This window comes from Hylobates moloch, unplaced genomic scaffold, assembly GCF_009828535.3.
Source record: "Hylobates moloch isolate HMO894 unplaced genomic scaffold, HMol_V3 SCAFFOLD_12, whole genome shotgun sequence".
Classification (NCBI taxonomy): domain Eukaryota; kingdom Metazoa; phylum Chordata; class Mammalia; order Primates; family Hylobatidae; genus Hylobates; species Hylobates moloch.
In genome coordinates, this window is record NW_026652287.1 from 52,535,291 (window position 1) to 52,560,712 (window position 25,422).

At 49.0% G+C, this 25,422-nt stretch overlaps 1 protein-coding gene across 15 annotated transcripts in view; it reads left to right on the forward strand.

Annotated features, from left to right (window-relative positions):
• GATAD2A (GATA zinc finger domain containing 2A) overlaps positions 1 to 25,422 on the forward strand; it is a 128,688-nt gene that overhangs the window by 10,516 nt on the left and 92,750 nt on the right. For 5 of the 15 annotated variants that reach the window (XM_058425098.1, XM_058425099.1, XM_032170234.2 and 2 more), the window contains exon 1: positions 10,937 to 11,280. The exons of 6 other annotated variants lie outside the window; for them this stretch is intronic. The gene's annotated coding sequence lies outside the window, so the exon portion shown is untranslated. Of the gene's footprint in view, positions 1 to 10,936; positions 11,281 to 25,422 lie in introns of those variants that run through there. 4 more of the 15 variants (XM_058425097.1, XM_058425096.1, XM_032170227.2 and 1 more) reach the window with 2 other exon arrangements.

The window sequence follows — 25,422 nt, forward strand, 5'->3', positions numbered from 1 at the left end:
CAGGAGGCAGAGTTTGTAATAAGCTGAGATCGTGCCACTGCACTCCAGCCTGGGCGACAGAGTGAGATTCCGTCTCAAAAAAAAAAAATAGAAAACATGTTCAAGTTCCCCCTTTTTCCTTGGTAAGCCGCTTTATCAGAGCTGGAAGCCACCAGTGGACCTGTACTTGCCAGTTTTGGGGTCTCAACTAATACACCCACAAACTCAGAGGCCTATCTGGCAGGGCAGCCAAAAAGATGGTTTCTTGTTATACTATCACAGTGTTCCCTTCTGGAGCTTGTCTGCACCAAGAGCTGCCTGGAGGTGTGTATGGAACTTAAAGAATCCGACAGTAGATAGGTCCTTCAGGAAGAGTGTGCTCTCGAAGAATGGTTTGCAGTTACTTACAGCTTTTTGCTTTATAAAAGTACGGTGGGAGTCCCTGTGCGGTAGAAACTTTAGACCAAAAAACTTTGGGCTTGATCCTGATTCTACCACTTGCTGGCATGTGACCTTAGAAAAATAGCCTAACTTCAAGTGGCCTACTCTTTCTGAGCCTCAGTTTCCTCAAAATCAAACTCAAATCCTTGTTTGTGGGCTGGTTTGTTTGTAAGCATACAGCAAGCGGCCAGACTGTTGTAGATGCCTAGTAAAGGTAGTTGTTAAAGAATCATATTTAGGAGCCGGGCACGGTGGCTCACACCTGTAAACCCAGCACTGTGGGAGGCTGAGGCGGGTGGATCGCCTGAGGTTAGGAGTTTGAGACCAGCCTGGCCAACATAGTGAAACCCTGTCTCTACTGAAAATACAAAAAATTAGCTAGGCGGTGGGCACCTCTAATCCCAGTTACTAGGGAGGTTGAGGCAGGAGAATCGCTTGAACCTGGAAGGCGGAGGTTGCAGTGCGCTGAGATCGTGCCACTGCACGCCAGCCTGGGCAACAAAAGAGAAACTCAGTCTGAAAAAAAAAAATCATATTTAGGCTGACTGTTTCTCTTGAGGTTGGCACCTGAGTTTGGACAACAATCTGTGGATGTTAATACTGCCCAAGAACAAACCAGTTGACACTGGGCCAATAGGCTGGGCATGTCTGAAGGCCAGTGATCTGCAAGTTCCTAGATTGGTTGATTTTTCCCAGTGAGATCCCTTAGTTCATTGTAGCTTTAACTCCTACAGCCTCACGTTACTGTACTCTCCATATGGACTTGAAGCGCCTCAGGAAACATGATGGGGTAATTGGGAAAAAGGCTCAAATCTTGAGCTAAGGTGACCTGCCTGCCTCGGCCTCTTTTTTTTTTTTTTTGAGACGGAGTCTCACTCTGTCACCCAGGCTGGAGTGCAGTGGCGCAATCTCGGCTCACTGCAAGCTCTGCCTCCCGGGTTCACGCCATTCTCCTGCCTCAGCCTCTCCGAGTAGCTGGGACTACAGGCACCCGCCACCACGCCCGGCTAAGTTTTTGTATTTTTAGTAGAGACAGGGTTTCACCGTGGTCTCGATCTCCTGACCTCGCGATCCGCCCGCCTCGGCCTCCCAAAGTGCTGGGATTACAAGCGTGAGCCACTGCGCCCGGCCCTGCCTCGGCCTCTTAGAGTGCTGGGATTTCAGGCTTGAGCCACTGTGTGCGACCTATTTGTTAGGTTTCTTTTTCTTTTCTTTCTTTCTTTTTTTTTTTTTTTTGAGACAGTCTTGCTCTGTTGCCCAGGCTGAAGTGCAATGGCGCGGTCTCAGCTCATTGCAACCTCCACCTCCTGGGTTCAAGCCATTCTTCTTCGTCAGCCTCCCGAGTAGCTGGGATTACAGGCGCCTGCCACCATGCAGGGCTAATTTTTGTATTTTTGGTGGAGATGAGGTTTCACCATGTTGGCCAGGCTGGTCTCAAACTCCTGACCTCGTAATCTGCCTGACTCAGCTTACCAAAGTGTGGGATTACAGGCGTGAGCCACTGCCCTCAGCCGTTAGGTTTCTTAAGTGGCTAGGTGTTCTGAGAAGAGGCATAGCATGGGCACAGGCAGAGACCTGGAGTTGAAAACAGCCAAGTGAGTTCCCTTGACCTGAGGAGGTTATGCTCTTCTAAAACTCAGAGTTTGAGCTGATCACATTGGCAAGAAAAGTCCAAAATTGCTTCCAAAGGTAGAAAGTTAAAATGTGCTATAGTAGGATCCAAGATTAAACTCAAAATAGTATTTAAATTGAGCTTTTTTTTTTTTTTAAGATGGAGTTTCACTCTTGTTGCCCAGGCTGGAGTGCAATGGCGTGATCTCAGCTTACTGCAACCTCCGCCTCCCGGGTTCAAGCGATTCTCCTGCCTCAGCAGGAGAATGAGTAACGTGTAATGAGGCTAATTATATATTTTTAGTAGAGATGGGGTTTCTCCATGATGGTCAAGCTGGTCTCGAACTCCCGACCACAGGCGATCTGCCTGCCTTAGCCTCCCAAAGTGTTGGGATTATAGGCATGAGCCTCTGCATCAGGCCTTAAATTGAGCTTTCAATAAACATTTTCAGTCAGGAAGCAATGATGGCCAGTGAAATCAGCCATCTAGACTCTGTAATGGTATACTGTATATGTAGACTTTAACCTCCAAAGGAGCTTCAAGAGAACAGACTTCAGGGCTGCTTCTGACCTTTTTCCTTTGAGAATTGTTATCATTTAAGCTGGTCTAAAATTCTTAATACATCAGAACAGTTTTTTGTGTTTTTTTGAGACAGAGTCTCACTCTGTTGCCCAGGCTGGAGTACACTGGCATGATCACTGCAGCTTTGAACTCTTAGGCCCAAGCCATCCCCTTGCCTCAGCACCCAGATAACTAGGACTACAGGCGCATGCTATCCTGCCAGGCTAATTTTATTTATTTATTTATTTAGTTAGTTAATTAGTTGAGACAGAGTTTTGCTCTTGTTGCCCAGGCTGGAGTGCAGTGGCACAATCTCGGCTCACCACAACCTTCGCCTCCCGGGTTCAAGCGATTTTCCTGCCTCAGCCTCCTGAGTAGCTGGGATTACAGGTGTGCGGCACCAGGCCTGGTTAATTTTGTATTTTTAGTAGAGATGGGGTTTCTCCATGTTGGTCAGGCTGGTCTCGAACTCCCGACCTCAGGTGATCTGCCTGCCGTGGCCTCCCAAAGTGCAGGGATTATAGGCGTGACCCACTGCTACCTGCCTTATTTATTTATTTATTTGAGATGGAGTCTCACTCTTGTTGCCCAGGCTGGAGTGCAGTGGTGTGATCTTGGGTCACTGCAACCTCCGCCTCCTGGGTTCAAGCGATTCTCCTGCCTCAGCCTCCTGAATAGCTGGGATTACAGGCATGCGCTACCACGCCCAGCTAATTTTTGCATTTTTAGTAGAGATGGGTTTTCACGTTGTTCAGGCTGGTCTCCAACTCCTGACCTCAGGCGATCCGCTTGCCTTGGCCTCCCAAAGTGCTGGGATTACAGGCGTGAGCCACCACACCCGGCCAGCTAATTTTATTTTTTAACTTTGTCTTAGAGACAGTGTTTCACTGTGTTGCCCAGGCTGGTCTCGAACTTCTGGACTCAAGGACTTCTCCCACCTTGGCCTCCCAAAGTGCTGGGATTACAGGCATGAGACACTGTGCCCAGCCTAGAACAATTTAAACTTACTTTCGGCTGGGTGTGGTGGCTCACGCCTGTAATCCCAACATTTTGGGAGGCTGAGGTGGGTCAATCACCTGAGGTCAGGAGTTCACGTGGTGAACATGGTGAAACCCCGTCTCTACTAAAATACAAAAATTAGGCTGGGCGTGGTGGCTCACGTCTGTAATCCCAGCACTTTGGGAGGCCGAGGTGGGTAGATAACCAGGTCAGGAGTTTAAGACCAGCCTAGCCAAGATGGTGAAACCCTGTCTCTACTAAAACTACAAAAATTAGCTGGGCGCGGTGGTGGGCGCCTGTAATCCCAGCTACTTGGGAGGCTGAGGCAGGAGAATTGCTTGAACCCGGGTGGCAGGGGTTGCAGCAAGCTGAGATCATGCCACTGCCCTCCAGCCTGGGTGACAAAGTGAGACTCCATCTCAAAAAAAATGCAAAAATTAGCCAGGCATGGTGGCCCATGCCTGTAATCTCAGCTACTTGGGAGGCTCAAGCATGAGAATTGCTTGAACCCCAGAGGTGGAGGTTGCAGTGAGCCGAGATCATGCCACCGCACTCCAGCCTGGATGACAGAGCCAGGCTCCATCTCAACCAAACAAACAAAAACCTACTTTTTTTTTTTTTTTTTTTTTGAGACAGGGTCTCATTCTGTCGCCCACGCTGGAGCGCAGCGGCAGTAGTGACACAGCTCACTACAGCCTCGACCTCCCAAGCTCAAGCCTGCTAATTTTTGTATTCTTTTTTGTAGGGATGGGGTTTTGCCATGTTGCCCAGGCTGATCTGGAACTCCTGGGCTCAAGTGATCCGCCCGCCTGGGTCTCCCAAAGTGCTGAGCTTACAGGCGTGAGCCGCCTCGCCCAGCCAATTTTTAAACTTTCACCGCATTTTCAAACTTTAGCCTTTATATTTAACCTCTCAAATTGTCTCTATTCAAGGTTACCTTTTTGACCTAAATTTGAAATAAATATCTTAGTCTTCCCAAAACAGGAGTTGGTTAGATATAGACCTGATTACGTGGGCATGTGAGAGGGCATGGTTGTTATTATCAAGCTGTGAAAGAGAAAACAAACTAGAAGGGCACTCCACCTGTGTTTTTTAAATAAATTACAGGCATTTCACTATAAATGGGGGGTTTGGGGAGTATGCATCCTGTTAGGAAAACATTTGGGAGGAATGTTTTCCTAAGCTGGCAGATCTGCCATTTAACAAATGGGGAGTAGGGTGTGAAATAGATGCCAAGTTTTAAAAATACGTTTTTCTGCATGTCCAACTAAGGATATTTATTAGACTGATCATGTGACTAACACTCTTTCCCTGCTTGGGGGGTTTGAATAGGCTGATTTCCAGACTCGAGGCTGTCATATAGCCTTTTTGTTTTTCCTGGTAGTTTTCTGAATTTTTTTTTTAATCTTTAATTGATAGAAAACAGTTTACTTCCATCCAAATTAGGTGGGAATTTTTTTAAACCATATGTAGACACAAAAGAGATATTCCTTGCCAACTAGTGACACATGGCAGATGAAGACAGAGTGGGAGATACACTTCCGGTTCACGACAGCACTTCTGAGCAGTTTGTGCTTAACCCTTTAGGGGAGGATTTGTGCTCAGAACCCTGGAATAGCAGGACAGTGCCAGGGCCACACAGAGACTCAGTCTGGAAAGAGCCTGCCTAACTGCAGATGGAGCCTGAACCCTGCGCTGCAGAAACACTGAGTGTAACGAATTGTGGTTAGAGACGACATTCAAAACAAACACACGTTGACAAAGTGGACCATTCCCTAGAGAGCTGTTTTTCAGGGAACTTTTCAGCATAAACGATGGTGATGGGCACAACGGGGGCCGCTGACCCATGTTCCACAAACTCTTGATCTAGTGTGAGAATGTTGTGAATGCAAAGATGACTCTTCTAGCAGTGGTGATACATTGGAAGTATTGTATTTTTCATAAAGCATCACTGTGAGAGTCCCTATAGCTATTTTCTGGTCCCTCCCTGAAGAAAGAATCAAGAATATCAAAGTATTAAGGAAATCAAAATCATTAATAATTAATCTTTTCCTTTCCTTTCCCAGCCAATTTCATTGTAATCTCACCATGTAAACATGGATTTGGGGTGAAATAAGAAACTTTAAAATGATCCTCCCTTAGAGATTGTTGTTATATTGTCCCTAAACTTAATGAAAACAATTTTAAACTTTAGAGTACTAAGAATGCAAAGTACAGAAAGTAGGGCCTGGTGTGGTGGCTCCTGCCTGTAATCCCAGCACTTTGGGGGGCAGAGGATTGCTTGAGACTGGGAGTTTGAGACTAACCTGGCTAACATGGTGAAACTCTGTCTCTACTAAAAATACAAAAATTAGCTGGTGTGGTAGCACGTGCCTGTCATGTCAGCTAGTCCAGAGGCTGCGGCACAAGGATCGCTTGACGCCAGAAGGTGGAGGTTGGAGTGAGCCAAGATGACGCCAGCCTAGGGCAACAGAGCGAGACTCTGTCTCAAAAAAAAAAAAAAAAAAAAGTAGTCAGTGCTCGTTTTTCATAAAGGTGATTAAAAGAAAAAAAACTTGGCGTATTTTTTTTTTTTTTTTGAGAAGGAGTCTCCTTCTGTCGCACAGGCTGGAGTGCAGTGGCATGTTCTTGGCTCACTGCAAGCTCCGCTTCCCGGGTTCATGCCATTCTCCTGCCTCAGCCTCCTGAGTAGCTGGGACTACAGGCGCGTGCCACCATGCACAGCTAATTTTTTGTATTTTTAGTAGAGACAGGGTTTCATCCTGTTAGCCAGGATGGTCTCGGTCTCCTGACCTCGTGATCCACCCGCCTTGGTCTCCCAAAGTGCTGGGATTACAGGTGCGAGCCACCGCGCCCGGCTGATTCTTCAGTCTTATTATGAATACATTTCTGCATTGAAATCATTTTGTGTCTTTCAGTGGCACCAGCCTGTCAGCTTCTGGAGTATGTGCCTGTAGGCTTCTTGGGGTCCAAAACCCTTGGGAGGAGTAGACTCTCAGTTGTCAATCAGTGTTTATCACATAAGTCATCTTGTATGTTGTCCACCAAGAACTTCAAATAAATTTTCTGATTGAAAAAGTACAAAAAAAGGAAAAGAAAAAGGACAGTACCTTGAGCATTCAGTAGGTGATGCTACTCTTTTTTAGTAGTTTCATACTAGTTTGGAGCCTTTGGCCAATTTCTGCCATAAAAGCAGACATGAACATGGAATTTGGCCCCAATTTCTTTTCCTCAGTCCCTCAGTTGTATAGGGACGGGCTCAGGTGGTGTTTAGAAGTTTAAGAGTACACTTGAAAGATCATTAATAGTCTATTTTTGCTGTAGTTAAGGTAGAAGGAGGCCTAACTATTATTAGTGGGGTTTGGTCTATGAAAGACAATAAAGTTTAAAATGAATTTGGAAGTTTTTTGTTGTTGTTTTTTTGAGACAGGATTGCACTCTGTCACCTAGGCTAGAGTGCAGTGGCACAATCATGGTTCACTGCAGCCTCAAACTCCTCGGCTTGAGTGATCCTTCTGCCCCAGCCTCCTGAGTAGTTGGGGCTACAGGCATGTGCCACCATGCTGGGCTAATTTTTTCTTTTTTATAGAGATGGGGTCTTACCATGTCGACCCGGCTGGTTTCAAACTCCTAGCCTCAAGCAATCCTCTCACCTTGGCCTCCTAAAGTGCTGGGATTACAGGTATGAACCACTGTGCCCGGCCTGGAAGAAAATTTTAACTAAATAACAGGTGTTTTGAAAGTACAGTATTGGGCCGGGCGCAGTGGCTTATGCCTGTAATCCCAGCACTTTGGGAGGCTGAGGCAGGCGGATCATGAGGTCAAGAGATCGAGACCATCCTGGCCAACATGGTGAACCCTTATCTCTACTAAAAATACAGAAAAATTAGCTGGGCATGGTGGCGCATGCCTGTAGTCCCAGCTACTCAAGAGGCTAAGACAGGAGAATCTCTTGAACCTGGGAGGTGGAGGTTGCAGTGAGCCGAGATTGCACCACTACACTCCAGCCTGGTGACAGAGCAAGACTCTGTCTCATTAAAAAAAAAAAAAAAAAAAAAAAAAAAAAGTACAGTATTAATTAACAACTGCTATCACTAAGTTTTTTTTGTTTGTTTTTGTTTTTTTGATTTTTTTTTTTTTTTTTTTTTTTGAGATGGAGTCTGGCTCTGTCGGCCAGGCTGGAGTGTAATAGCGCGATCTTGGCTCACTGCAACCTCCGCCTCTTGGGTTCAGCGATTCTCCTGCCTCAGTCTTCTGAGTAGTTGGGATTACAGGCGTGCACCACCACGTCTGGCTAATTTTTGTATTTTTAGTAGAGACGGGGTTTCACCGTGTTGACCACGATGGTCTCGAACTCCTGACCTCAGGTGATCCACACGCCTTGGCCTCCCAAAGTTCTGGGATTACAGACGTGAGCCACTGTGCCCTGCCAGCACTAAGTATTGACTATCTTGTTTTCAGAGCAGAGAGAAAACTTTTAGAAAACATGGTTCTAGCCCTAGGTGTTTCTTAATTAGAGTTTCTTCAGCTTTAGTATGGCATCTGAAGGTGATTGCATCATATTTCATAATCATCCAGCTGAACTATTTGCTGTTTAGTCCAGTACTGGGCACCGAGGCTAAAAGATCTTTAATCCAAACAGCCTCAGCATTCACCCAACCTGAGCCTATGGGACCCCAAGCAGATCTGGATTCACTGTCACTTACCATCTACCCACCTGGCCCTCTCTTCCTATGACAGACAGAAATAAACACTGTAGCTATTTCACCCCACCTACATACCCCGCACCCCTCCTACTCCCTTTCCGACTTTCCTGGCTGAGAAGTTGGCACTGCCCTCTGGAGCAGGCCCTGTCACCAGTGCACCCCTCAGTCCACAGGGGTGTGTCATTAATATGTTGCAGTTGATGCCTCCCTCTTAAAAAAAAAAGGGTGGTTGTCACCCTGGTGACTCACACAGGGTTTGCCAGCTCAAACTCTGGAATCTGTTTATCTGTCTCAAGTCTTAGGTCTCCCACCTGACCACACTTTGCTCTGTTTGTAGTTAATTAAATTGACATTAATCAAGACCCAGGTGAGGAGCAGTGAGGTAATAGTTTGCTTGTATTGCTTTAATATACATCCTCTGATTAATCATCGTAGCATGAAGCAGTTCTTAAAATATACAGCCACCATGTTAGGGTGAAAAACCTGGATAGTTGCCCTAAACCAACCTTGCGCTTGGGATCAGGGAGCTCTCTGAATTCCTTTTTTTTTTTTTGAGACGGAGTCTCTGTCGCCCAGGCTGGAGTGCAGTGGCGCAATCTCGGCTCACTGCAAGCTCCGCCTCCCGGGTTCACGCCATTCTCCTGCCTCAGCCTCTCCGAGTAGCTGGGACTACAGGCGCCCGCCACCACGCCCGGCTAATTTTTTTTTTTTTGTATTTTTAGTAGAGACGGGGTTTCACCGTGGTCTCGATCTCCTGACCTCGTGATCCGCCCGCCTCGGCCTCCCAAAGTGTTGGGATTACAAGCGTGAGCCACCGCGCCCGGCCAGCTCTCTGAATTCCTATGCCGAGTCACCTGTTTGAGAATAAGACTGTTTTGTTTGGTTTCTGAATTTGAACATTTGAATTTCTTTGTAGCAAAGCAAAGCAAATTAGTGACATAACTGGGTCAGGGAAAGTGATTGGGAGTCAACAGTTTGTATTTTGTATCATTTTTAGGTTGAATTCTCTTTTGGCCTAGGAGAGGTTGTGCCAGATGTTGCATTAAGTAGTGGGAAGATTTTGGGGGGCAGGGCGGTGTGTGTGGGGAGGTGGGAGGTGGCGGGGTGGAATAAACTACAAAAAGTTGACAATTGTATGTACAACTCAACACAGAATTAGAAAGGAGCTTTTTTGAACTGTGTTTAAGGGGACATAGAGCAGAAAAACAATTTTGTAAAATTTGTTCTACATGAAGCTACATGAAGTGTTTTTCAGGTTTGCGGTTGAGACCCAATTATTGTTGGGCGTTACATTGATTTTCTTTTCAAATGAAGTAGAATAGAAAATAACAGTACAGGCTGGGTGCAGTGGCTTATGCCTGTAATCCCAGCACTTTGGGAGGCTGATGCGAATAGATGACGAGGTCAGGAGACGGAGACCATCCTGGCCAACATGGTGAAACCCCGTCTCTACTAAAATACAAAAAAAAAATTTGCCGGGCGTGATGGAACGCGCCTGTAATCCCAGCTACTGGGGAGGCTGAGGCAGGGGAATCCGTGAACCTGAGAGGTGGAGGTTGCAGTGAGCCGAGATAGCGCCACTGCACCACTCCAGCCTGGCGGCGACAGAGCAAGACTCGTCTCAAAAACAAAAAACAAAAAACAAAAAAAAAACAGAAAAAAGAAAACAGTACATTGCATGTGGTAAATTTATGTTTGGTGAAACTTTTGTTTCAGTTGTACATATAGATGTATTAGGGTATGCGATAAAGCATGTCACCACCACTCTTCAGGAGTCTAGGTGTCTCATCAGGAATCGTTTGTTTTAAAACAACATGAAAAGAGGAGGTTTGGGGGATTCCGCAGAACCTGATTTTGGTATTGAGAGCCTTCTTGTGGTAGATTTTCCATGAACTTGGTATTTTCCCTACTGAAATTGTATTTCGCTTTATGTAGTTTAACATCCCCAAAGTCCATTCTCTTTCAGGCTTTCATTCTGTCTCCTGTGTTTCCTCCTTGTCACTGGAGAGGGAGGGGTGCAGATTTGCTTTCTTGAGGGGGTTTCACCTTCTCCCAGAGGCACGAGGGCAGACTGGGAGGTAACTGGAGAGGGAGAGCAGTCGTCCCCAAGTGTCTTGAGGTGGGTGGGTTTGGAGCTTTCTTTGTAGAACTCTGTTCACTGTGTTGGAGAAGTGATCGTTCAGCCGATCCACACCCCGCCCTCCCCACAGACACTGGGGCCGAAGTTCCCAGAGAAGAGCTTCTGCGTGACGACCCCGCGGGGGTGACATTCTAACCCGCGTTTCAGAGGCAACCCTGAGTTGCTTGAGGTCGCCCAGCTCAGCTGGCACGAGGTCAGCAGTGAGCGCGTCGTGAGTCAGCCTTGGGTGCGGCCCGCCCGGCTCTGCCGCCGGTGAGTTGGCCACGACCCTTCGGCCTGCGGAGGGCGCTGGGACTCGGCGGGGAGGGAGCCAGCCGGAGCCCGCGTGGGAAACCAGCGCGCCCAAGGAGGTGTCGCGTGGGAGCGCGCCGGAGAGGGGCGGTGCTTCCGGGGCGGTACCGGCCGGCCCCGCCCCCTCAACTCAGGGCCCGCCTTCTACGCCCGGAGCCCCGCCCGCGAGCTCCTCCCTTCTCATCAGGCCCCGCCCCTCGGTCGCCGCGCCCCGCCCAGCCGGGCGCGGGCGGGCGGCGTCGCCTTTAAGAGCTCCCCGGTGTTTTGGGGGCCGCGGGCCGGGCGCGCTGACCTGGTGCGCATGTCCCGGGCGGTGACGCCGGCGCCGGGCTCCATGTGTGCGGCCGAGGGGCGCATTATCTGGCCGGCGGCGCGGGCGGGCGGGCGGACCGGCGGAGCGAGCGCCGCGGGCCCGGGCGGCCCCACAGGCGGAACGAGCGCGCGCGGCCCGGCGCCCCCGGCCCCTCCGCCGCCCGGCCCCGCGGGCGACCCCGGACCCGCAGCCCCCCTAACCTGCGCGCTGCCCTAGGGCCCGGCCGACCCGCGGCCCGGTAAGTTCTGGACCAAACTTGGCGGGGGGCGGGGGCCAGGGACGCTCGGCTGAGACTGGAGCTGCGCGGGCCGCGCAGGGTCGGGGCCTCGGGGGGCTGTGAGGGACCCCTGCATGAGCGTGGAAAAGTGAGAGCGAGCGAGTTCTACTCCTTGTATTCTGGGAGCGTCTTCTTGCGCTGCCCTGGAAAGTTCCTCGCCCCAAGGCGGCCGCGGCACGTGGGGGCCGGGCGGGGCGGGGGTCCCGGAAAGTCGCGGCGTCGCCCCGCTTCCGTCCTGCGCTTCCTGCGGGGTCGGGGGAAGGGCTGGGCCGCGAGGCGTCTCTTCCGAGCGGTCGGGACGGGTGGAGGCGGCGGGAAGACGGCACGTGGGCGCGCGGGGCGGGGGTCCCGCTCAGGGGCGGGGGTCCCGGGCGGGTTGGGCAGCAACGCCGAACCCCGCGGCGGCGGCGGATCCCGTGTCAGAATAAGAGTCCCCGCGCGCCCATGCCTGGCGGGCCGGCCCTCCCCCAGCTCGCGCCCTTCTTGCCTGACCCCCGGGAGCCGCGGGACCCTTCCCCCTCTCTGATCTCTGGCCTTTCTCAAGGCCCAACACTTTAAATTTGCCTTAGCATCTAGGCTGTGGCTGCATTGATTTCTTTTTTCCCACCTGGAGTGGGTCGGCATCAGTGACTAGACAGCAGCATCTGGCCTTTTAAAGGGATTATTGCCAAGAATCGGAATTGATCACTTCAACAAGGCTTATGGGCAGGGCCCCGGCTGAGAGCCTGACGGACACTTGGATTGTGCATACACTGGGACCCAGAAATGAATGGTGACCCCTCCCTTAGGAAGTGAATGACAACCCTTAGGTGCGTGTTTCTGTCCTGAGAATTTTGCACAGGGCAAAATTTTGTAGGTCTGACTTAACGTCTTTAGATGTATAGTTCATCCTTATCTTAAGAGCTTTGGATTCTTTAGATCAAAGTCCGAGTGAGTCACTTGAGCCTTTAATTTTCTCTCTTCCTACCGGTTTAGTTCTTTCAGTTTTCTTGGAGTACATAGTGCTGGTTACATCTCTGGTTCTGTGTGCCCATTCACACAGTGACACCTCCTGGCTGTGGCAGCACAGAAACTGAGAGACAGACAGCCCTCTGTGCGGGTGTCTCAGTCTTGGACTGTAGTCCTGTTGACTGACTTACTCTTCTGGTAGTCGTTACAAGTTTTCTTTTAAACTAGATTACATGAAATAATGTCTGCTGGCACCAGTTTGTTAACATATGCTAAGCAGTAGTTTGTCAGACTTGACCACAAACTGTGGAGGGCTGATAGCTCATACTAGCCCTCGGGTTTGAGTGCCTCCGGTGTGCTAAGCTCCCCTGCACAGACATATTCAGTGCCCATAACAATCCCATGGGGAGAAGGGGAGTATTATCTGCGCTTTACAGGTGAGGAAATTGGGGCTCCTGGAGGCCAGGCGGCTTGCTCAAGGCCTCTTAGTAGAGAGGCAGAGCCAGGCAGCCCGTACTTGGTGCTCTAGAGCCCACAAATGCTGCAGTTTGCGAACCCTAGTGAGCATTTCCCTGGCGCTTCTAAAACACAAGGCCATTTTCTTGTCCAGGCTCCAGGGCACCTCTGTTTGCAGACGTAGGGGATAATCTGGTGACATGGGGACACCATGCTAGCCCTGCTTTGTTCTAGTGGAGCAGCGTTACCAGCTGGATTTTAAGGAACTGAACCACAGAGTTAGTTGCTACTTTGCATTCGCTTCTTCAGCTTCGGACTCAGAAAAGTTGGTCCTTTTTTAGAGGAAACAGTTTATAGAATGTGGGAAATTTGCAAGGGATTTTCTGTATCCTCTGTCTTCACTTATTCCCTCCCCTCCTTCATCTTTCATTTCTTATTTGTCTCATAAAATTCCGAAGCTGGTTTTTATGAAGATTGCTTCTCATCTTGAAAGGGCTATAGAGAATGGGAAAATTTGGATGCAGTGTGTTTTGTTTGTTTGTTTGTTTGTTTGAGACGGAGTCTCGATCTGTCACCCAGTCTGGAGTGGCACGATCTAGGTTCACTGCAACTTCCGCCTCTCGGGTTCAAGCAATTCTCCTGCCTCAGCCTCCCGAGTAGTTGGGACTACAGGTGTGTGCCACCATGCCCGGCTAAGTTTTGTATTTTTAGTAGAGACGGGGTTTCACCATGCTGGCCAGGCTGGTCTCGAACTCCTGACCTCGGGATCTGCCCACCTCAGCCTTCCAAAGTGCTGGGATTATAGGCGTCAGCCACCACGCCTGGCGGATGCATTGTTATTTCCACTCAGATGACATCATTTTTTAAAATGTCAAGTCATCTCTATTAATGCAGTATCATTTGGCAAATCCTATAATCTTACATTTTGATAGTGAGGGAAAAATATAATGCTACTTTCAGAAGGAAAAAATCCTGGAAGGATTTGTACCAGAATGTCAATAAAGGTCTCTACATTAGGATTAGCAATAGTTTTTCTTTTTTAGAAAACTTTTTAGTGTCTCTGTATTTTGCATGTGTATGTTTTTAATGAGGAAACATGTTTTAAATACTTTAATTTTCAACCCTTCAGTAGCTCCTCTGACTTGTTTTGCATCATTTATTTTCTGAATTTCTGGCATTGCAAGTAGTGATTTCTAGATTGATACATTCAACAAATATCAGAGTGCATACTGTGCCTTTGACACTGCTAGGAATCCCTCCTCAGTAGAGTTTATAGTGAGATTAGTGGGCCAGGAGTCGTAATTAATCTCATAAACATGGGGAAACTTACAGGGATCAAGAAGAGAAGGACACTGTGACCTGGTGAGCCCGAAAGGGCCTTTCTCCTACTGGGGTCAGAGAACAAGTAGGGGAACCCTCTTGAAGGGGATAAGGCAAGGGCTGGTGCAGTGAGGCTCACAGCCAGGACCTCTTTGGGTCTTAGCAGATGACTAAAGGATGCCTCTGAAGAATGTGGCTGGGAAAGTTGTAAAGCCATTCTTGAAATGTTGGCTTTTTTTTTTTTTTTTTTTTGGTGTTTGTTCTCTTGGGAGAAAATTAAGAATGACCAGCAGAGTCTTGGATATATCAATTCCCAACAGAGACAAAAATGTAATGGCCCTTACCACTGAATTTAGTTAAGGACCATCATTAGCATGTACTGACACCTCAAAAGCCTGGGCAGCTCAGATGCTTGTCTGGAGAACTACCTGCTTGGACTCGGTGTGTTTCTGTGCCATCCAATGGAACAGGCAGGGCTATTTTCTCTAGACCTTTCCCCCCCATAATTGAGTTAATTTATGCTGGTTGTAGAAAACTAGGAAGATTATGAAATAGGTGAGTGGGTGAAGTCTTCTCGAGCAGCTGTCCTGGGGTAATAGAGCATCCCTGGGATTTCCTCCTAACCCTTGTCTGGTTGGGAAGTGTGGCAGAACCAGAAGAACAAGTTGGCAGTGTCATATTTTGAGGCTTACAGAACTATGCTGCCTGCTAAGTGTGGTTGTTTGTTAGAATGGATGCTTTTGAGTTATCTGAGCTGCTTCGGGAGGTGACTTTCCACAGTCTGGCCTCAGACTGTAGGTCTTTCAGGTTAACAGGACTTAAGTGCTAACTGTGCAAAGGTATGTCTTTGAATGGAATTAGGAAGGCAGTGTATTAAGAAGGTTGAGATTTAAAAAGACGGATCTTGAAGTGGTTGGTGGTTGCAGCGAGGTGGAAGTAGTGAGACCCGTACTGTCAGAAACAAAGATACCGCTGGGGACAGATCCCGCTCGAGCATGGGTTCCCCAGCATCCCCGCAAACAGGATCTGGGACTTTTTTGTCAAGAGATTGTCAGACCATTGGCTTCTTGCCCCTCCCCTACCTTGTGCTTTCCAGACTATATTTGTGACCTCTTTTTGTCTGATGGAAATGTAGGTTAGTCTTTTAGAAGACAAAGGAATTTACTCTAATAGAATACCTTCAGGTAGCCTCAGGAAGTGATTGGGAATCCACGAAACCCTCTAGGTGTGGGATAGAGGGGCCGTAGGTGAGAATGTCACACGTTTGCACAGTTGCCAGGGCCCCTTGCAGCTCCTCTGTATGCTGTACCCCCTTTGTCTCTCTTGAGCCTCCAGAGGCACCTTCACAGGTGAGTTTGTCAGGGAACTTGCCTTTCTGTCTGATTCCTGATTTTAGGGTTCCTTTATATGGAAGGGCTGAAGACCTGCAATTTCTGAGGATGCTGGAGGCTAGCTTCTGAGATAGGATTTGCTGGCAGGAGATGAGCAGTACTCTAAAGGGGGGCTCCCAGCAAGTCAAAGTGGGAGTTTTTGGGGCAGGGGGTGGGGGATGGAGGGTGGTGGGTGGAGTGGTCGAGGCTTCAGGGCTTTCCTGCTACTTGGCCTCAAAGATAGTAGCTATGCCTGTGGGGAGGGGTGTGGCCATGTGGTACAGGATTGGGGAGAAATTCCACTTGTTTGAAAGATTTGTTGAAGAATCCCTCAGCTATTCCTCCTGCAGTTCCGTCTCAGGACCTGGCGCTGCCTGGCCTGCCTTGCCGGTTAGATATTCTGGTTTGAACCTTGATACGTAGCCTAAATAAGGTGGTGCCTTCGAGCGCACGCTTTAAAAATACTGCTGCATTATGGTGGCACAGCAGCTCCTCCTGTGCCAAGGAGGCCACTTTGAGTCTAGGGGGCACCTGCTTTTTGCCAAGTGTGGCCATGTGCTTATTGCTGAGCAGCCTGTCTCTAGTGGCATCCAGGACAGCCCTGGCTTTGCCTCAGACAGCCTGATGTGAGCTCTGCCCGGCCACTTCCTAGTGAAGGACGTTGTTGAACTTCACCCGTTTCCCATTTCTGTCAAGGGGGTACTTACTATCTCCCATGGAAGGCTGTGTTGGGAGTGAGATAGCAAGTGCAAATGATCGACCCCAGTGCCTGTGTTCCACACATTGGAGTTCAGTGAGTACTGTTATGACTGTAACAGATGAGCCAGAGTTCACAAGCATTAACAACTGCCCCACCTCTTCTGTGGGGTACGACACCACGCTCATGGTAAACTGTCACTGTCTGCATGCCCCCTTTGGAGCGCACTGGGGTGTATGCCTCAGCTTTGTGCCCCAGCCTATTCCCCTCTCTCCATGTTCCTGAGAAGAAGGCAAAGTTCCCCACAGGGGGTGATACTTGCCATAGTCACCTTGCTCATTATTCTGTGGCTGGAACCTACTCCAGCCTTTCTGATTTCAGACTTTGTCTATTTTTTTCCACTACCTTGGGGCCTTCTTGACGATACTGAATGCCTGGGTTGGTTGTGCCCCAAGCCAGGAGGCAGCCTCTTTCCTGGCCCAGGGCTTGCGGAAGCCAGCATCCTGACTTCCATCTGTGAGATGGGAAGCCGTTTGCCAGGCAGATCTGTCATCAGAGCCTTCCTTAGAGAACTGAGAGGGGTCCCTGTCATTGAGTGGACTCTGGGTGGAGGCTGGAAGTAGGTGGTTTGATGGTACTTGCAGTGGCGTCTGGGAGCGCTAGGGTGAGTCTCATCCTCCTGGACTTGCCTTCCAGACTGACAGCTTTCCAGCCAGCTTGGAGTTGGACAGACCTGGCTTTGTCCCTGACAACATGCAGTTTACCACTCTTCAGCGTTGGGTGGGTCACCTGGTCACCTGGCCTCAGCTTTCTTTTCTGTTGGCGGAGACAGCATCTTTGACCTAACAGGATGCTGTGAGGACAAGTGGAAAGTGTCTACAAGCAGTCAAGGGTATTCCAGCCTTTGCCTCTCCATTTACCTCAGAGCCAAAAAGCTTTCTCCCCCCAGATGTCAACTACACAGTGATTCTTGAACACCCCACATCTCAGTTATCACATATAATGTAACACTCAGATTGAGGAGCTTGGTTTTCTTTATAACAGAATCCCACTGCAAGCTAACAATTTGGAGGCCTAAGAGTCAGGTCAAAGCCGGGCGCTGCGGCTCACGTCTGTAATCCTAGCACTTTCGGAGCCTAAGGCAGGCTGATTACTTGAGCCCAGTAGTTCGAGACCAGCCTGGGCAGCATAACAATCCCCCATCTCTCTCCTTTTTTTTTTTTTGGTGGGCTGTCTCAGGCCGCTTTTTTTTCTCTCTTTTCTTTAAATTTATTTATTTATTTATTTATTTTTTTATTGAGACGGACTCTCGCTCTGTCGCCCAGGCTGTAGTGCAGTGACGTGATCTCAGCTCGCTGCAAGCTCCGCCTCCTGGGTTCATGCCATTCTCCTGCCTCAGCCTCCTGAGTAGCTAGGACTACAGGCGCCTGCTACCATGCCCGGCTGATTTTTTGTATATTTAGTAGAGATGGGGTTTCACTATATTGGCCAGGATGGTCTCGATTTCTTGACCTTGTGATCCACCTGCCTTAGCCTCCCAAAGTGCTGGGATTACAGGCGTGAGCCACTGCGCCTGGCTAATCCCCCATCTCTTAAAAAAAAAAAAAAATTAGCCAGGTGTGGTGGCACGCATCTGTTAGGCCCTGCTACTCACGAGGCTGAGGTGGGAGGATCGCCTGAGCCCGGGAGGTTGAAGCTGCAGTGAGAGGAGATCATGCCATTGCACTCCAGCCTGGGCAACAGAGTGAGACTCTGTCTGCGGGGGTGGGGGTGGGGGGGATGGGGATAAAAAAAGGTCTGATCAGATTATCTGGAAGGGATGTGAAAAACCCTGTGGCCGTAACTCTACAAATAATATCAACTTAACATTTTCTCTAGTCACAGCCATTCTGTGCAATTAACCTTTGAGTCAGTGGCTGTGAATCTATACTCAACACATTCTTACCTTAGAGACCGCTGCTTGCCCTGACCTTGGAGGTGGGCAGGTTTTAGGCCAGTAAAGTAGGCCTCCAATTTACGATGGATTGACTTAAAATTTTTCAACTTTATGTTGGGTTTATCAGAGGTAACACCATTGTAAGTCGAGGAGCTCCCTTTGATTTATAACAGTTTCTCCTGAACGCAGATCCCTTTCGTACCATGGTAAAGTTGAGAAATTTTAAGTCGAATAATTGTAAAATGGGACCAGTGGCTGTGTTAAATGCATTTGATATTTTCTACTCCCAGTGGAGCTGCATTCTAATAAACCCATCATAAGTTGAGGAGCATCTGTCTTCTTGTTGCTGGGGTTTCAAGTTGGTGGATTTTGGTGGTAGTGACAGCAGATTTGTAGTTCTCTTGTGTGTTTAGCACAGGCTCACTCTGCCAGCAAGTTTTTAAAACTGCTGCTGCCACCTTCGTTCACATCCACAGAGGAACATTTTTCCTTGTTGCTCAGTGTGGCTGGAGAAAGTAGGAGAGTGGTGAACTGAATTCTTGGTTTGAAGGCATCTATTGAATTGGTTCAGTCACTCATGAGACCTGTGCTGTTCTCAGGACTTGCGTATCATTGACGGAACACCTGAACTTCGTTTTCTGTCGTCTCATTTAGTGTCCCTGGATTTGCCGAGGGTTCATGCCCACCCCCTTCAGTGGTGGTTCTTTCAGAGGATTCTGTAGTCAGCTCCTTTCCTAGGATTCTCTTATAGCCACTCTAACCCAGGGAGAGTTTGCTGGTGTGTTTGGTGTTTTTGTTTTTGTTTTTTTGAGATGGAGTCTCACTCTGTCGCCCAGGCTGGAGTGCAGTGGCGCAATCTCGGCTCACTGCAACCTCCGCCTCCTAGGTTCAAGCGATTCTCCTGCCTCAGCCTCCCGAGTAGTTAGGATTACAGGCACCCACAACCATGCCTGGCTAATTTTTGTATTTTTAATAGAGACAGGGTTTTGTCATGTTGGTCAGGCTGGTCTCGAACTCCTGACCTCAGATGATCCACCCACCTCGGCCTCCCAAAGTACTGGGATTACAGGTGTAAACCACCGTGCCCGGCCGTGTTTGATGTTTTTATTAAGACGTTTGTTTGATGAACTGACCTTCTCGGTAGTTTGTATGTGGGTCATCTGTCTCCTGCCTCCCTTCCCCAAACTTTTGGTCAAGTTTTTAGTGTTGGGTCTTTTTGTTGTTGTCTCTTTTCCGACTGTACAAGCAACATTTCCTGATGCCGAAGTCTGGGGAGGGGGTGGGAGCCTCAGGTGTCGGTGGTAGGAGTTGCCTGGTCTGCTTTTGAAGTTTTCTTGGGCAAGTATATTAACATATACTGAGTTTAGGCCGGGCGCGGTGGCTCACGCTTGTAATCCCAGCACTTTGGGAGGCTGAGGTGGGCGGATCACGAGGTCAAGAGATTGAGACCACGGTGAAACCCCGTCTCTACTAAAAATTCAAAATATTAGCCGGGTGTGGTGTCGGGCGCCTGTTGTCCCAGCTACTCGGAGAGGCTGAGGCAGGCGAATGGCGTGAACCCGGGAGGCGGAGCTTGCAGTGAGCCGAGATTGCGCCACTGCACCGAGATCCGTCTCAAAAAAAAAAAAAAAAAAAAAATATATATATATATATATAATATAAATGTAATTGCAGTCTTATTGTTAGTTTGTATCTGTCACGTTATAGGATTAGAAATATAACTATTTTTGGTAGTTGGGTAGCAGACAAACTGAGGATTCTACCTGGGACTTTCTTCTGTGTACTGTGCTCTGCTGAACCCAACACTGGGCACAAACAGGAAACTGAGGCTCAAGCGGAGGAGGAGTGGCCTGCCCAAGGTTGACTTGCAGAAGCAATGAGGATATATCCCTGTTTTCTCCTGGAATTAGACTTTCTGATCTCTGTTGTTCTTACTGATGTCTTTGTGGCTTGGTGAATTTTGTTTTAGCTTCCTTCTTACTTTATTTATATAGGTCCGTTGGTCAGCTTCCTTCCTCAGGGCCTTGTCTTTTTTTTTTTTTTGAAACAGAGTCTTGCTCCATTGTCCAGTCTGGAGGGCAGTGGCGCGATCTCGGCTCACTGCAACCTCTGCATCAGGGTCCAAGCAATTCTTGTGCCTCGTCCTCCCAAGTAGCTGGTATTACAGGCGCATGCCACCACACCCAGCTCATTTTTGTATTTTTTTTTTGTAGAGATGGGGCTTTACCATGTTGGCCAAGCTGGTCTTGAACTCCTGGCCTCAAGTGATTTGCCTACCTTGGCCTCCCAAAGTGCTAGGATTACAGGTGTGAGCCACCATGCCCTGCCTTTTTTTTTTGAGTCCTGAGGTCATTTTGGGTGTCTGTAGGGTGAGGATGGGACAGGACATGGGGAGGAAGAACTTAGGGCTGCCTCTGGTTTCTCAGGGCTGCCTTAAAAAAACTATAGTGGCCAAGTGCAGTGGCTCAGGTAACCTTAGCTCTTTGGGAGGCTGAGGTGGGAGGATTGCTTGAGGCCAGAAGTTTGAGATTGGCCTGGACAACATAGTGAGACCCGCCCCTGCCCCCCCGCCCAAAAAAAAACCCCCAAAAATGTAGTAGTGTTGAGTAGGTGATGGCTTTACTTTTTTTTTTTTTTTTTAAGACGGAGTTTTGCTCTTGTTGCTCAGGCTAGAGTGCAATGGCATGATCTCAGCTCACTGCAACCTCCGCCTCCTGGGTTCAAACGATTCTCCTGCCTCAGCTTCCCGAGTAGCTGGGATTACAGGCATGTGTCACCACACCCGGCTAATTTTGTATTTTTAGTAGAGACAAGGTTTTTCCATATTGGTCAGGCTGGTTTCGAACTCGCAACTTCAGGTGATCTACCCGCTTTGGCCTCCCAAAGTGCTGGGATTACAGACTTGAGCCACCACACCCGACCTTTTATTTTTATTTTTTGGAGATGGAGTCTCACTCTGTTACCCAGGCTGGAGTGCAGTGGCACAATCTTGGCTCACTGTAACCTCCGCTTCCCAGGTTCAAGTGATTCTCCTGCCCCAGCCTCCCAAGTAGCTGCAATTACAGGCGTGCGCCACCATGCCCGGCTAATTTTTTTTTTTTTTTTTTTTTGAGACACAGTCTCACTGTGTCACCAGGCTGGAGTGCAGTGGCATGTTCTTGGCTCACTGCAACTTCTGCCTCCTGGGTTCAAGCAATTCTTCTGCCTCAGCCTCCCAAGTAGCTGGGACTGCAGGCACACACCACCCCGCCTAGCTAATTTTTGTATTTTTGGTAGAGACAGGGTTTCACCATGTTGGCCAGGATGGTCTCGATCTCTTGACCTTGTGATCCACCCGCCTTGGCCTCCCAAAGTTGGGATTACAGGTGTGAGCCACCACGCCCGGCTGACTTTACATTTTAAGAGCATAAAACTACTTTTCCCTGTATTTTTTTTTCCCCCCAAGAGACATGGTCTTGCCCTGTCATCCAGGCTAGAGTGCAGAGGCTCGTGATCACAATCACTAGCCTCGACCTCCTGGACTTAAGCCATCCTCCCACCTTAGTCTCCTAAAGCACTGGGATTACAGGTCCCCATCTATTATAAGATGTAATTGCACTTAATTTGTAGACATCCTTCATGTGATATGCGGGTGACCATTTAAAGATACAGAAAAGGAGCACATGGAAATGGGAGGAGCCGACTAAATATCAGGTCCTGCACTGGGCTCCAGTGGTTGACTGTGTTAGTCCCAGGCGAGAGCAAGGGCCTTAACACTACCAAGGATGCTGGATGAGACCTGGTTAAGGGAATTGAACATGTTTTGTTCAGATGAGAGATGATTTGGGGTGGGGGTGGTGGCAGGTTCCAGAAGGCCCCAGGATCCTGGCTCAGGACTGGACTGAAGGCCTTTCCTGTTGCTGGCACCAGGCGGGCTTGCTCACTCCCTTGGGAAATACAGAGGGGATTCCTCTTACTTTCCAGAGATGAAATCAGGTGACCCTATTGCAAAAGGCAGCAGAAGTGGACAGTGGCTACCTGGGGAAGGAGCTCAGCATCGAGTGAGCAGCTCAGAATCTTGCACCCACCTTCTATGAAGTTTAAGGTGAAGGGAGCTTCTCTACTCTTTTGCCTTGGTTTATTGCATTAGGGAAAAGGATACTTAAATTGCTTGGAAAAATTGGAGTAGTTTTGAGCTGTTTAGCCAGTCTTCTGAGTTAGTGAACTACTCTTGGTTGTTTTTTTTTTAAAACTATTTTCTTGTTTTTTGTTTTTTTTTTTTAGACGGAGTCTCGCTCTGTCGCCCAGGCTGGAGTGCAGTGGCGCAATCTCGGCTCACTGCAAGCTCCGCCTCCCGGGTTCACGCCATTCTCCTGCCTCAGCCTCTCCGAGTAGCTGGGACTACAGGCGCCCGCCACCACGCCCGGCTAATTTTTTGTATTTTCAGTAGAGACGGGGTTTCACCGTGGTCTCGATCTCCTGACCTCGTGATCCGCCCGCCTCGGCCTCCCAAAGTGCTGGGATTACAAGCGTGAGCCCCTGCGCCCGGCCCTTTTTTTCTTGTTTTGAGGCGGAGTTTCGCTCTTGTTGCCCAGGCCAGAGTGCAATGGCTCTATCTCGGCTCACTGCAACCTTGTCTCCAGGGTCCAAGCGATTCTCCTGCCTCAACCTCCCAAGTAGCTGGGATTACAGGCATGCACCACCATGCCTGGCTAATTTTTGTATTTTTAGTAGAGACAGGGTTTCACCATGTTGGCCAGGCTGGTCTCAAACTTCTGACCTCCAGTAATCTGCCTGCCTCAGCCTCCCAAAGTGCTGGGATTACAGGTGTGAGCCACTGTGCCCGGCCTAAAACTTATTTTTTAAGTCAATCCGTTGACATTTTAGAGCTTAAGCTGCTCCGGCAGGTACCCTGTGGAATGAAATGCAGCTGGGCTTTGCATCACCACACAGTGAAGTGACCAGTGCAGGAAATGTGTTGCTGGCTGTAGGATTCTCTAAGCAGAGCCTCTTAGTTGGTTGCCTGGGATGAGTGACAGGAGTGCAGATGTCCTTGTGGGTAAGTGGCCCCTGCCCTTGACCAGCTCCTTAAGCTGAGAATAGCCTCATCTTACTCCAGTGTCTTCCACACTTAGAATTGTTACTACATGGCAGAAGCTGAAAAAGATGGGGCATCTGATTACCCCCTCCACCCACTATTCTGAGAAGAGAGATGATTTTTCTTGGCTGTCTCAGTCTCAGGGTATCCACAGCTCCTGTGGAGAAGGGGTTCCTCTGCATGCTGCACTAGAGGAGTGTTGGGGGCAGGGGATGGAGTTGGCCATTCACCCTCCTGGACCTCAGGATTTATGGAAAGTCATACCGGGAACTAAGATCGAAAGCGCAGGTTGTTGTGATTATTGTTGATGTTCTGAAACAGGAGACTGTTTATACTTCACTCAAAATAAGGAGAGCCCTCAGAGGTTTCTGAGCATGACAATATCGACTTGAATTGGGCAGAAGAAAGGCCATTGATAAAAGGCAGGCATGAGCTAATATGGCCTTGGATTTGCCTGATGGAATAAAAAGCAGGGACAGGTGCCAGAGACACTGCAGGAAGATTGGATGGGGATTAACTGGATATCAAGGGTTGAGGACAGTTCATCTGTTTGACAACTGTTGGAGTGCCTTCCCTGCTTGACCAGTGCTGAGCCCCAGGGTTGTCTGGTTGTGAGGGAGATTCCTGCCCTCTGGGGTCTTAGAGCCTCATGGGGGAAACAGGGCAGGGTGTCATGATGCAGACGTCTGGGGCTCTCAGAGAAAGGGCGGGCAGGAGAGGTGTCGTAGCAGTGACAGCTGAATGAGGACTGGAGGTTGACATAGGCCCTCAGATTGTGGGTCTTTGGTTTTAGGGGTAGTGAGCTAGGTCCTGGAGGATGCTCTGGGACAGCTGGGTATTGGCCCTGGGCAGTCATTGTCAGCTATGATGGCCGAGGATGCAGTGGGTGAGGTGTGGAGGCCCCATGTGACCATCAGGACCTTCATGAATGAAGAGAGCATGGCTCTCTGACCCCATCTGACTGGCCAGCTCCAGGGGCAGGTGTAGAATTTGATCCATCCTTATGTGTCCCCCTCTCCAAACTGTAGTGCTTTGTGTTAGGTGAAAATGTGACAAGTAACAGTTGAAAGAATGAAATAGCCGAGGGACCATCTCCATACATTGGAAAAGTTTGTTCTGCTCTGTTCCTATGAATGAAATAGCAGCAGATGGATGGAAGTTCGAGGAACACAGACTTGTCTTAGCCTGAGAAAGAGCTTTCTAGCACTTGGAGGTATCGAGAAGAGGCTCAGTGTGAACCCAGAGCCCTGGGAGCTGGTTGGGAACCCACATTTTCTAGATTTCTGAGGATTTTCCAGCTTGAGGTTTTAGACATTTTTCCAGAAAGACCCAGAGCGATTAAGACACGTCTCTGAAACAACCACATGAATTATTCTAACAGCTGCTGCTTGCTGGTTTTAGGAAGTTTCCTTGTTTCATGCATTGCTCAAATGTTTTCAGATTCTAGCTCTTTTGGCAGAGTTCGGGGGAGAAGACAGGTGGGTGTCCCGCTGTGACACTGGTTTCGAGAGTGGGGAGGGGTTGTGGTCGCCGGAAGGAAAAGAGCCTTGGGGATTTGCCACTTGGATAAAAATGAATTGGTATCTGTCTAGTAATCACCAAGACCCAAACAGAGTCATTTTGGGGTGGGGGTGAAGTATCAGATGAGTTAGGTGGGAGTGGGCTGGGATATACTGTGGCTACTGCCCACACTCCAAAAGGCCTCCTAGCTGGGCCTGGGCTGTCTCTCAGTGCCTGTACCCTCCACCATCCTTGAATTCAGTGGCCAGGGAACCTGTCCCCTCCCCCTGGTCTGTGCCCACTCTGCTCATTGCTCTGCTCATGCCTCACATATGTGAGCACTCAGTGGAAGGAGGAAGGGATGTCTGCACACACTCCCCGTTGAGGGACCCTGGCTTGCTCCTGTGGTGCCCTGAGCATGTAGTTGCATGCACGTGTGTCTCAATGAAAATGAAGATGAGAATTGGTCCTGGTTTATGACCCAGGCCGGGTAGTATTTGTCAATTCTTCCAGCCCCTTCCTGCATCTCGTACAATGGCAGACAGGGACTCAGAGGCCAGGTGGCTTTTCATGCCCATGGAACTCTGAGGGTTTCCACGCCTTTTACAGCTGGGCTCAGTCCTGGGAGTTTCTAGCAATTTAGTAGAGGGTTAAGTTAACATGCACTTAGTTAGAGGAATAGAGGAATCCCGGGTCTGTACTGATCTCTACATCTTTTTTTTTTTTTTTTTTAAAGATGGATTCTTGTTCTGTCACCCAGGCTGGAGTGCAGTGGTGCGATCTCAGTTCACTGCAGCCT